Consider the following 10,396-nt stretch of genomic DNA (forward strand, 5'->3'; position numbering starts at 1 on the left):
TACTAAAGCCGACCTCTCTTATCCTTTTTTTCTTTTCAATATCATGGAATGAAACAAATTTATGATATGAAACAGATAATGCTTGGTTTGATGCAAAAATATTCGTGAAGAGTGTGTTTCAATTTTGTAGTCGTAATATAGATGATGCGCTGTACAGCTGTACAAACATTGTAATTGAGGTTGTGTCTTGTTCTTTGTACTGCGTTCATCTATTTAGATTGAATTATTCAAGACTTATTTGCTTGCTAATGGTTGTTGGTGCTGAAACTTTAAGAAAATTTTTCAAAAGTATCCATGTTAACTGGGAGAATCAGCCATCTGACGCCAGTGCTCTTAAGAAAGGTCCCTTAAAACTGCTTACTGATCAAGAAAAAGCATTTTATTCTGGCAATATCAATGAATGGGATGTGACTTTGCTTTTTAGTGTATTGAGGTTTACCACCAATTGTGCAGCTAAAGTAAGAAGAGATTCAAATATAGACAATGCTTTACAAGACATTGCCACTGTACGCAATACGATTGTTCATGCACGTGATGAAAAAATGAGTGATGATGATTTTGAAAAGCAGTGGGAGAAGCTGAAAGCCAACTTTATTGCCTAGGTTGCTCTGAGACTCAAATTGATGAAGTATCAGTAGGTAATCTTAAAAATAAAGCATATAAATGCAATGTTTAGAGCATCTTACTTGGTATACTATATGCTTTACTTGAACTTATAGATAAAGTTGCTTTATTCTCTTTAAAGCTGTTTATTCGTTCATTACCACGACAATGCACCTTTATTTTTGTCATATTTCAACTTATTTGCATACCTTTCTTTAATAAAGATCACACTGAAAGAAGTTCGCAACAGTACAAAATGCTATTTTTGGAAGAAGTAGCTGTTCGTCAACATTATTAAAAAAAAACTGTTCTGATGCTGAGATAACGAAGGGTGAAAAACAAGAGGAAGACGTGCAAGATGTAATCCCAAATCCTGAGTGGGATGGCTGGATTCAACTTCTTCGTGGAATGAATAATTTTAACCAATCACAAACAAATTTGGTATTAGTGTCAGACGTGATGACGTCAGAAGAATCAGAAAATTTTAAGGTTTTAGCGGCTGTACCATGGAGTATGGTAATTGATTTTGATCCAAATTCTGAAGATGAAGGTTTGTATAAGAGTTTCAATTCTCAAGCATTACTCACACAAGTGCTTTCACCTTTCACACCTGGCAGGATAGGAAAAATTAATGTATTTGAATTACGGAAGAAAATTGACTCCAAAAGAATACTGTGGCTGTTTGCGAATGGAAGAAAAATCGACGATAAAGAAAGTCGGCCCAAACCTCTTCCGGCCTGTGAAAGGCAAGATGTAAAAAATATTGCAAAGTTTTTTGTCTGTTGTGCTGATTCGTTCGATAAACAAAAGCCAATAAGATGTCTTGTTCTTCCAATATCACCTTCAGCGTTGCCCTTCGTCGAAGTTACAATGAAGCGATTTTTTGAACAATTTTCAGATTTCAATGCGTCATCAATTTCCATTGATAACAGTTGCGAAAACTCCAGCTTGAACAAGGACATTCAAGTGTTTGCTATGTCACCTAGTGACTTGGACAAAGGGATGAAACAATTGTTTAATTTTCGTGAAGATTCCGTGAAATATGAGATGCCCTGCTTCCAGTCTGAGCTTCGTGTCTCTTTAACACATAAAAGTTATGTGTACATGAAAGAGTATTTAAAACTGTTCTACATTGGCTGCGAACAAAAGTTCATGTATCCAGATGATAAAGAAAAACAAAAGAAAATTATTGAAGAACATCGAACAAGCTTTCTCTCTGGTAATTCGATCTCGTTTCTCAGCTTGTATTTCAACCATGATGCCAAGCGTTCCAAGGAAAAAGCTATTGAAATCCACATTCAACGCATGATTGATCAGCGTTTGCTAAAGCACAGCGGCATCGTTCAAATTGTTCACTCTCCTGGGACTGGGGGCTCCACAATTGCCAAAGAGTGCTTTGGAACCTTCACAACAATTTTCCGTGTGCATCGGTAAAGCTTTCTGATGATTTTAATTTCGAAGATGAAACAAATTTTTTGCCAGAGTTATCAAATCGAATTGCTACTTTGGAAGATGAATGTGTGGTATCCCCAGTTATTCTTGTAGATGGTCGACGGCAGTGGAAAATCGATATGTTGAGTCATAGTATTGTTCGCTCCTTGAATAGTCTTGGAAAAAGAGCAGTTATTCTTCAGTGCTGTCATCGTAGCAAAGTTTCACCAAACGGAGATGTGCACAAAGTGTTCAAAATTAATGCAAACTTGGAAGATAATCCTGATGATCTAAAAGAATTCAAAGAAAAATATAACGTAAATGATCAAATAGCTCGTCGAGTATTTCATTTTCCGTTACTGTCAATGATGAAGGAATTTTCTGCAAAACTTGAAGAAATTGTGACAAACACGTTGTATGACCTGGGTGATCTAGAGAAAGACATAGCAGGCTTGGTGGCCTTTCTGCAGATATATGCCGATCAACCCACTCCAGCTTTACTCCTTTATGAAATGTTCAGATCTCAACTTCGTATCGACAAAGGTGTTCAGGTCACAAATCAAGATATCAAAGTGTTTTCCAATGATTTACTTAATCTCATGATTCATCAGAGGGAGAGTAACGCCAGATATAAGTGCGAGCCACACTATCGTCGAAATGCAACGAATTTCGTGACGAGTCGCTCGTCAACGAGCCGTCGTGACGAGTACATGTGCCACATTGTAACGATTTTCCGTACAAGCATGGACGATTATCAGCGCAAAAGAAACTTCTATTATTGAGAGAAAAATTCTACTGCTTCTAATTTCTGCAAAACGACGTACATACAAAAGAAGGTTCTGGGTACATCCCATAAATAAAAGGAGAAGAGAAGGGCTTGTATGACACGTTGTTGCAAGAGCTTCGTCAAACTCTATTGGTCGCAACTTTCAGTTCCCGAGCAACATCCTTCCAATTATTTTTCTTTATATTGCGTGTATCTTTATAGTCAGGATGAAATTTGTCCCACAAACATCGCCTCTCTCTCACTAGCTCAATTAATATTTCTTGCCAATCCGCCATTTTGCCACAGCACAGTGAAAGTAAACATTAGTCATGTGATTTTTCTTGTCCAATCAGAGTAGATATGCAACAATCACTCGTCACTCGTTGACGATTTCGGTGTGCATGCTCAACGGCGACGAATTCGTCCATATCGTCATATTTTCTCGTTGACGAGCGACTCGTCACGAAATTCGTTGCATTTCGACGATAGTGTGGTACTCTTCAGCATCATGTTGTAGCAACTATTCTTTTTAAAAAATATCTGGAGAAAAGACGACAAAATTTGTACGAATATGTTTTTTGGTTTTTGAACTCTTCTCCTAATAACAATATGAATAAATTTGTTGAATTATAATGCGACCTTTTCTTTTCAACAAGGGTGGGACGAAAGAACGAAATTTTTCATTTTTGATCGAAGAGTTAGGATGCTTTAGTAAAACAAAAACTGCCAAAATCTTTCATAAAGCTGCTGAAATCATTCCTGATCCTCGACCTTGTGGACATGCTGCCCGCTATCATGCCAGAATGTCTCCTCCAAAGTTTCAGGAAGCCGAAGAATTAATATCTAAAGGAATTAAATTATCTGAAACTTATGGCAGGGTGAAGAGTATTCACGACAGCAAAGGTATATTGCTTTCCATCATGTTGAAGCACAAGGTTCAATATAATGAAATACAGGACATAGAATGTTTGGAAAACTTGGCCAATATTGCAATTTCCGAGTTTCGATTTGCTCGAGATTTTCCCCCAACATTTACTTCTCCTCTACTAGGTGAGGTAGAAGTTTGGACTTCCTGTATTCAATGGATCATCCAATATCATGATTCAGATGTAGAAAGCTGGCAAATACATTCTGAACGGAGCACCGTCATTTTTTCGAACATGTATTAGTGATTCATTTAATCTTCTTGATATTGTTGATGATATTATGTTTTCCACAGTATCAATTCAAGCCGATTTATCTGAGCTTCGACAACGTACACAAAATTTACGGTTCAATTTGATATGCCTTTTGACCAAGGAGGGATGGAAAAGTCGCAATAGAGTTTTTAAAAGTCATGGTAATGTTTTTGCCCTCATAGGCAATTATAAATTACCAAAAGTTAGTTCAAAAGAGGCAAAACGTATAAGAGCCCAAATGCTACTTACATCAAATCGGAATCAGCCTTTGAAAAAAAATGAAATGAGTGAGTTGATGAAATTGTTGAATGATCTTGTGATTGATGAAAAGGAAGTTTCTTTTGCTTCCAGTTTCATATCACTGAGTCTGGAGGGAAATGGGCCAAAGGTTCAATCCATGGAGAGACTCTGGAAGGTGTGTCGTGATTGGTTGGAAGTACCAAATTTGCTGGATCCAAAGCGATTTTACTTTACTATGGTAATGGCGTTCATTCACATTTTGAATGGTGAAGATCGCAATGAATACATTGCTGAGTACAAAAGCATGGTGTTTAAACTTAGGGATTTGTCACGTGGACATTGTAGAAGTTATCGATTTGTACATTTCTTGAAGAAGAACGGCAAGTGAGTATCGCAACTTGTGCCTGCCTCTGACTACTTAAGCCACAAAACGGAAGATCTGGAAACTGAAAGTTTTTGGAAGGAATATTCTAGACAGAAGCTAAAAGAATGTGCTGGTAGACTGCGTGTTCGTACCAAGGGAAAAAAAAAGGTCACAAAGATCGAGCTTCTTGAAGGTGGTATTGAACTGCACGTTAACAAAGATGATATTGGGGTTCCAGATAAAGATTTTAACGAAGATTCAAAAGTTTATTTTGTCGTTGGCTTTCAGTTAATTGAGCCTGTTGCAAAGGGAATTACATTCCATCCTTATGAACAGTCTAAGAAAACTTGATTGAATGTTGTGGTAGAATTTTGCAAGATTTTTCGATTTGTTGATGTATCTCTTTAATATAAAAAAGCAAACTCAACAATCATGCCATATATATACAAGTATAATATCTATAATTAAAGGGTGTGATTAACAGTTTACGATCGTGAGTTGCACTGTTTTAAACCCAATAACATCAGACATTTTTTTTAATTTATGCAGTTTTTACTTTGCCAATCGTGTAGTGATGCATATGGTTCTTTCACGAACGTTTGTATTTAATGATTTTATGAATAAAACTTTTGATTTTTAGAATCAATATATATAATATAATATAAGTGCTGGTAACGAAGTACATTATAACTTTTAAGTTTTGATAACTAAAAACCTTACTATAGTCAATATCGATGTATGTCTTCCATTTCTCTTAGTTTCGCAATATGAAATGTTCGAAAAGCGATGTGCTCTTTGAGTATTATTTTATTATTTTTAATAAACGCGCATCTCTCAATTTTTGTTTCTGTAAAATTCTGGTGCACATAGGCGTACGGCATGGGGGGAGGACCCGAACTGTTTAAAAATTGAAAAATTGGCAAATTTTTAACTTTATTCGGTCGAAAATTCGATGGAGCCTTCTTTGTGAGTTTGGAAAAATACTTATTGCCCTCCGCCAGAAATTGCAGCTCCAGGGTAGTTTAAAACTAGAGAAAATATTGGGATGAAATCTAAATCTCGACACTTCCAATGACATTCTGACTTATTAGAGTGCACAAACTTTAAACTCGGAGTTGTTTTACAATCGTGAAGATTCTGGTGGTCCTCTGCGTGAGCAGTACTTGAGCATGGGACCATGAGAACATTGAAGTAAATATATCTGGAATGCTATAAGCGTTATGTGGATGACACCTTTTCTTTGTTTCAGAACGATAAAAATCGTGAACTTTTTCTTAATAAACTTTGCTCTCTTCACCCTGCACTAAATTACACCTCTGAACTAGAGTCAAACAATCAATTAGCTTTTTTTAGATGTTCTTGTACACAAACGCAATGGTCAGTTCTTAACAAGCATTCATCGCAAGGCAACTTTCACTGGTTTGTACACACGCTTTGACTTTTTCTCTCATAGAGAAAAGATTTCTTTAGTGAAGTGTTTGATAAAGCGAACGCATAGATTGTCCTCAAAAGAGTTTATTGTTAGTGATCTTATCTCACTGAAGAATATTTTTGTGTTAAATGGATATCCGGAAAAGTTGCTAGACAAACTTTTCTTATCCACTAACAATGAACGGAATAAACTTTTCGGACCGGCTAAGTGCCCTGTTTTTCTTAAACTTCCCTGGATGGGTAAGGCCTCTAATGACATCGAGAAGGAAACTAAAAATATAACTGAGAGTTTGTTTTTTGCATGCAATGTGGTCTTTATATTCTCAAAAAGAACTATTCTTCCACCCACTCTCAGAGAGTCTCTCCCTGCTCAAATATCAAGCAATGTAGTCTACGAGTGTAAGTGTGAGTGTGATGCTCGCTATGTAGGTAGGACTTCTCAAAGGTTGAGTGAAAGAATAAAACAGCATGTACCAGCTTCTGTCAGGAATAAAACTGTTCCTTTACGACAACTACCAAAACGTGGGTGTAAAAGTGAAAATTCGATTCTATTTGATTCAGCGATTGGAAAACATCTTTTACGCAACACTCGCTGTGCCAATGCTTATTCTGATGAAAACTTTAAAATTATTAAAAAATGTCGCTCGTTATTCCAGCTACGCGTCATGGAGTCGGTATTAATTAAATTGACAAATCCTGTCCTTTGCCGACAAAAGGATTACGTGTTGATTCTGTCTCTGTTTTAAGTGGCATCTTTAAAAATAGGGATGACATTGACCTTTTGTAACATAAATATAGCATGATTTGGAAGTTCTGGTTTAGCAGACGTTGACACCTGACGAGTAGTCTGCCGAAATTCATAGTGTCTCTTTTTAGCTGTAAATAACGGTTCCTTTGAATTGTTGGGTTAGTGTTCTGGTTAAAACAGTTCTTTTAAGAACTATTACATTGTTATTATCACCATTCACCATGGTATTTGCTATTTTGAAAGAAAAATAGTAAGACAAGCAAGGAAAAGAAGAAAAAAGGAGGAAAGCATGTTAATTTTAATGTTGGAATACAATCAAAGAACAATACATTTCAAATAAGTGATGAACAAGAGATAGCTGGCATAGCTGAACGTTTGCGTAGCAAAGCAAGACCAGTTACGTATGATGATATCGATTTCAATTTCTAAATAAAATGTTGGTCTTAAAATGGAGTAACAATGTTAATAGTTCAGTTAAGAAGTGGTAATTCAACTGTTTTTTACACTGGTAAAAATTGTCATTTTATTTATGTATATGAAAAAAAGACGATTTAAACTTGATCCCTATAATGTTTTGTACATCAATATCAATATAGGTTAGTTTGCAAATTGAATCAAATTATGTTAGCTAGATTCCTCAGTCTTGCCCACGATAAATACGTCATTTTTTATTCCTTTTTAGCTTAGTGTCTCAGGCTGCTGCCGGTTCCTCCGATATTAGTTATTAAATTGGTTACTATGTAACCTAATAATAACATATCATTGAATGGTCCAATAGATTTTCGTTCTTATTGTTACGTCATTGTTTCAATTTCGATTATTTTCGGACACTTCCAAGCATTTAGAATATTGACTGTTGACAACCTGCAGTCTATCGAAAATCAAAGGTTTCATTGAGAAAGCCTTGTAAAAAGTTCGTTTAAAGCTCGTCTTTCTAAGCGTAAGGTGATATTGGGGATATTTTTGTGGCTGCAGTCTAGAATTTCAAAAACCGCGAACGATCTTGTGCAAAAGGTATGACTTGTAATTTTTTGGACTGTGTCTTCTCCGTGTGTTCAGATCTGAGTTGTGTAGCGTGGCATTGGTCCGACGCAGTTGCACAAACTCACGAATATCGTCTTTTTCACAGGATATTTCGTAGGTAATGTGTTTATTATATTTTTCATTTTGATCGCCGTAGCAATAATAATTGTTTGCTAGAAATGATGGGAAAATTTTTAGGTATTTAATTTTTGCTAGTAAAATGAAAACGGTGTTGTTTATAATTATAATTTATTCAAATATTTCTGAAGCGATATGCAAAGTAAGCTTTTTTGAAAAATAATTGTTTTCGTTGAATGTCAATCTTGCTGCATCGAGAATTCAGTTGTGTATGAGTCTCTGTTTGTTTTTATGGCTAGTGTAGTTAAACATTAGCCTGTGATGTTTTACCTAAGCAAAAACTTACAATGAATTTCCGAAACATTTTTAAAAACAAAATTGGAAATTTATGCAAGAGGTTCTTAATATTTTTCAAATACTTAATTGTTTTAGTTTTTCTTTTTGCGCGCAAAAGACTTGCGTAACTCACCTACTGTAATGTCAACCATCGATTTTCTTCTAAAGAATATGAAAATATAACTTGAATATTTGTATTTAGTTGGTGTTAGCATTTGGTATTTGTAGATTAACTTAGCGTTTTTTGTGACATCGACTTTCATGTGACTGTTTCATGATATAGTTTTGTATGAAATTTGATCTTGACTCGATGAACTTTAGATGTGTGCAACTCACATGAGAGAATTGGTTGTCCTTTCTTTGAATAGACCTTTTCAAGGTTATCGTAGCCATATTGCAGGGGGTGCAAAAACATTGGGCCGAGCGCGCGGTCACGCATGGCGTCCATATAAATTACTAATAAATGCGCAAAAATTACCCTTATACATATTGGCCATTTCTTTCAAAAATATTTCTCAAACTCATCCATTTTAATAGTCAAATTATTATTTGCGATTTTTTATACACGTGAGTCCAATTTTGTGGTAATCAAAAAGCGGAAAGTTAAAGAAAACATTTGTTTTTTTTGAACAACTTGACCGTCGTTTGAGCGATGTTCTTGAGTTTGCAAATGTGCGGATCTTATAAGCCAAGTCAAACGAACTAAACCCTAAACTAGCCGAGTAGCCGTGAGCAGTCATAGCCGAAATGGTAAAAAATGCGCGTTGTGCAGTTGGATATTGCGATAATGATAAACGCTATCCCTATTATTAAGTTAAGAGGTCTCACGTAGAAAATTCAGTTTTTCATTAGTGGCCCAAAGATCAAGCACTTGCTGAAATTTGGCGAAAACAAATTGCAAACAGCAGAGCCGATGACTTTAACCTAAAGCCTGGTGCCCAAGGTACTTTAGTTTGCTCAAATTATTTTCCCTTGGTAAGAAGAACCCCAAATAACCGCGGAACGGATTATCCTTCGGTTTTTATTACGCTATCAGAGTACGAGCAATCGAGGACTCCGCTTAAACGTAAAGGAGGAGAAACATGGACGACATCAAAGCGTCCTCATCAATCCTATGACACTGAGTATTCTGATTCAAGTTTTAATGGAAATCCAGCAAAATCTGAGGCATCTTTACTCCCTGTCCCTTAGGAATTTGAACAGTTGACGAGGGAGTATGATGTAAGGTTGCACACCGGCCTGCCATCGACTAACAGTTTTAAGTGTGTATTTGAATACTTGGCTGTTTCTTCTTCTGGCTGTTAAGACGCCATACATAATAATAAAAATAGCAATGTCACTTTAAAAATAATTGGAAATACTAATAAGAGTTTGCCGTAGAATAGTTCCTCGTGATACTTGCTGACTTTGCTGTAGACATGTGCGTGTGTTGCGAACTCAAGAACATCGCTCAAACGACGGTCAAGTTGTTCAAAGAAAACAAATGTTTTCTTTAACTTTCCGCTTTTTGATTACCACAAAATTGGACTCACGTGTATAAAAAATCGCAAATAATAATTTAACTATTAAAATGGACGAGTTTGAGAAATATTTTTGAAAGAACTGGCCAATATGTATAAGGGTAATTTTTGCGCATTTATTAGTAATTTATATGGACGCCATGCGTGACCGCGCGCTCGGCCCAATGTTTTTGCACCCCCTGCAATATGGCTGCGATAACCTTGAAAAGGTCTATTATTTCCATAATAGATGCTGTTTATCTTTCAAAAACAGGCTTTAAACTGCATTTTTTGTTAACTTTAACAAGTTGTTTGATTCCTGTATACTTAGCTGGAATCATAGGCGTACGGGACAGGGGGCAGCCCCCCCCAAAAAAGTTTGAAAATCGAAAAGTTGGACAAATTTTTAACGTCAGTCGGGCAAAAATATGGCGCAAAGTTCATTGTGAATTGGGGAAATTATTTACCCTCCAGAAATGATGGCTCCCGTAGGCCTATGGCTGGAATTGACTCGTTCAGGAAATGACATGATTCGTTGGGTGCAATGTTACAGGGTATGAAACGATTTTTATGTGCTTGTACTAATGTAAAGATGTACTTAAAAGTGCGATATAAACAAACTTGTAATCATATATAATAGAATCACGTGACATTCACAAGAAAATTTTCATAAGTTTCATAACATAGACGTTAATACCA

At 36.0% G+C, this 10,396-nt stretch overlaps 1 pseudogene; it reads left to right on the forward strand.

Moving 5' to 3' along the window:
• The first annotated feature begins 24 nt into the window (after positions 1-24).
• LOC124440544 lies at positions 25-5,420 on the forward strand (annotated as a pseudogene).
• The last annotated feature ends 4,976 nt before the right edge of the window (positions 5,421-10,396 follow it).

Source organism: Xenia sp. Carnegie-2017, unplaced genomic scaffold (assembly GCF_021976095.1).
Source record: "Xenia sp. Carnegie-2017 unplaced genomic scaffold, XeniaSp_v1 HiC_scaffold_2, whole genome shotgun sequence".
Taxonomy (NCBI): domain Eukaryota; kingdom Metazoa; phylum Cnidaria; class Anthozoa; order Malacalcyonacea; family Xeniidae; genus Xenia; species Xenia sp. Carnegie-2017.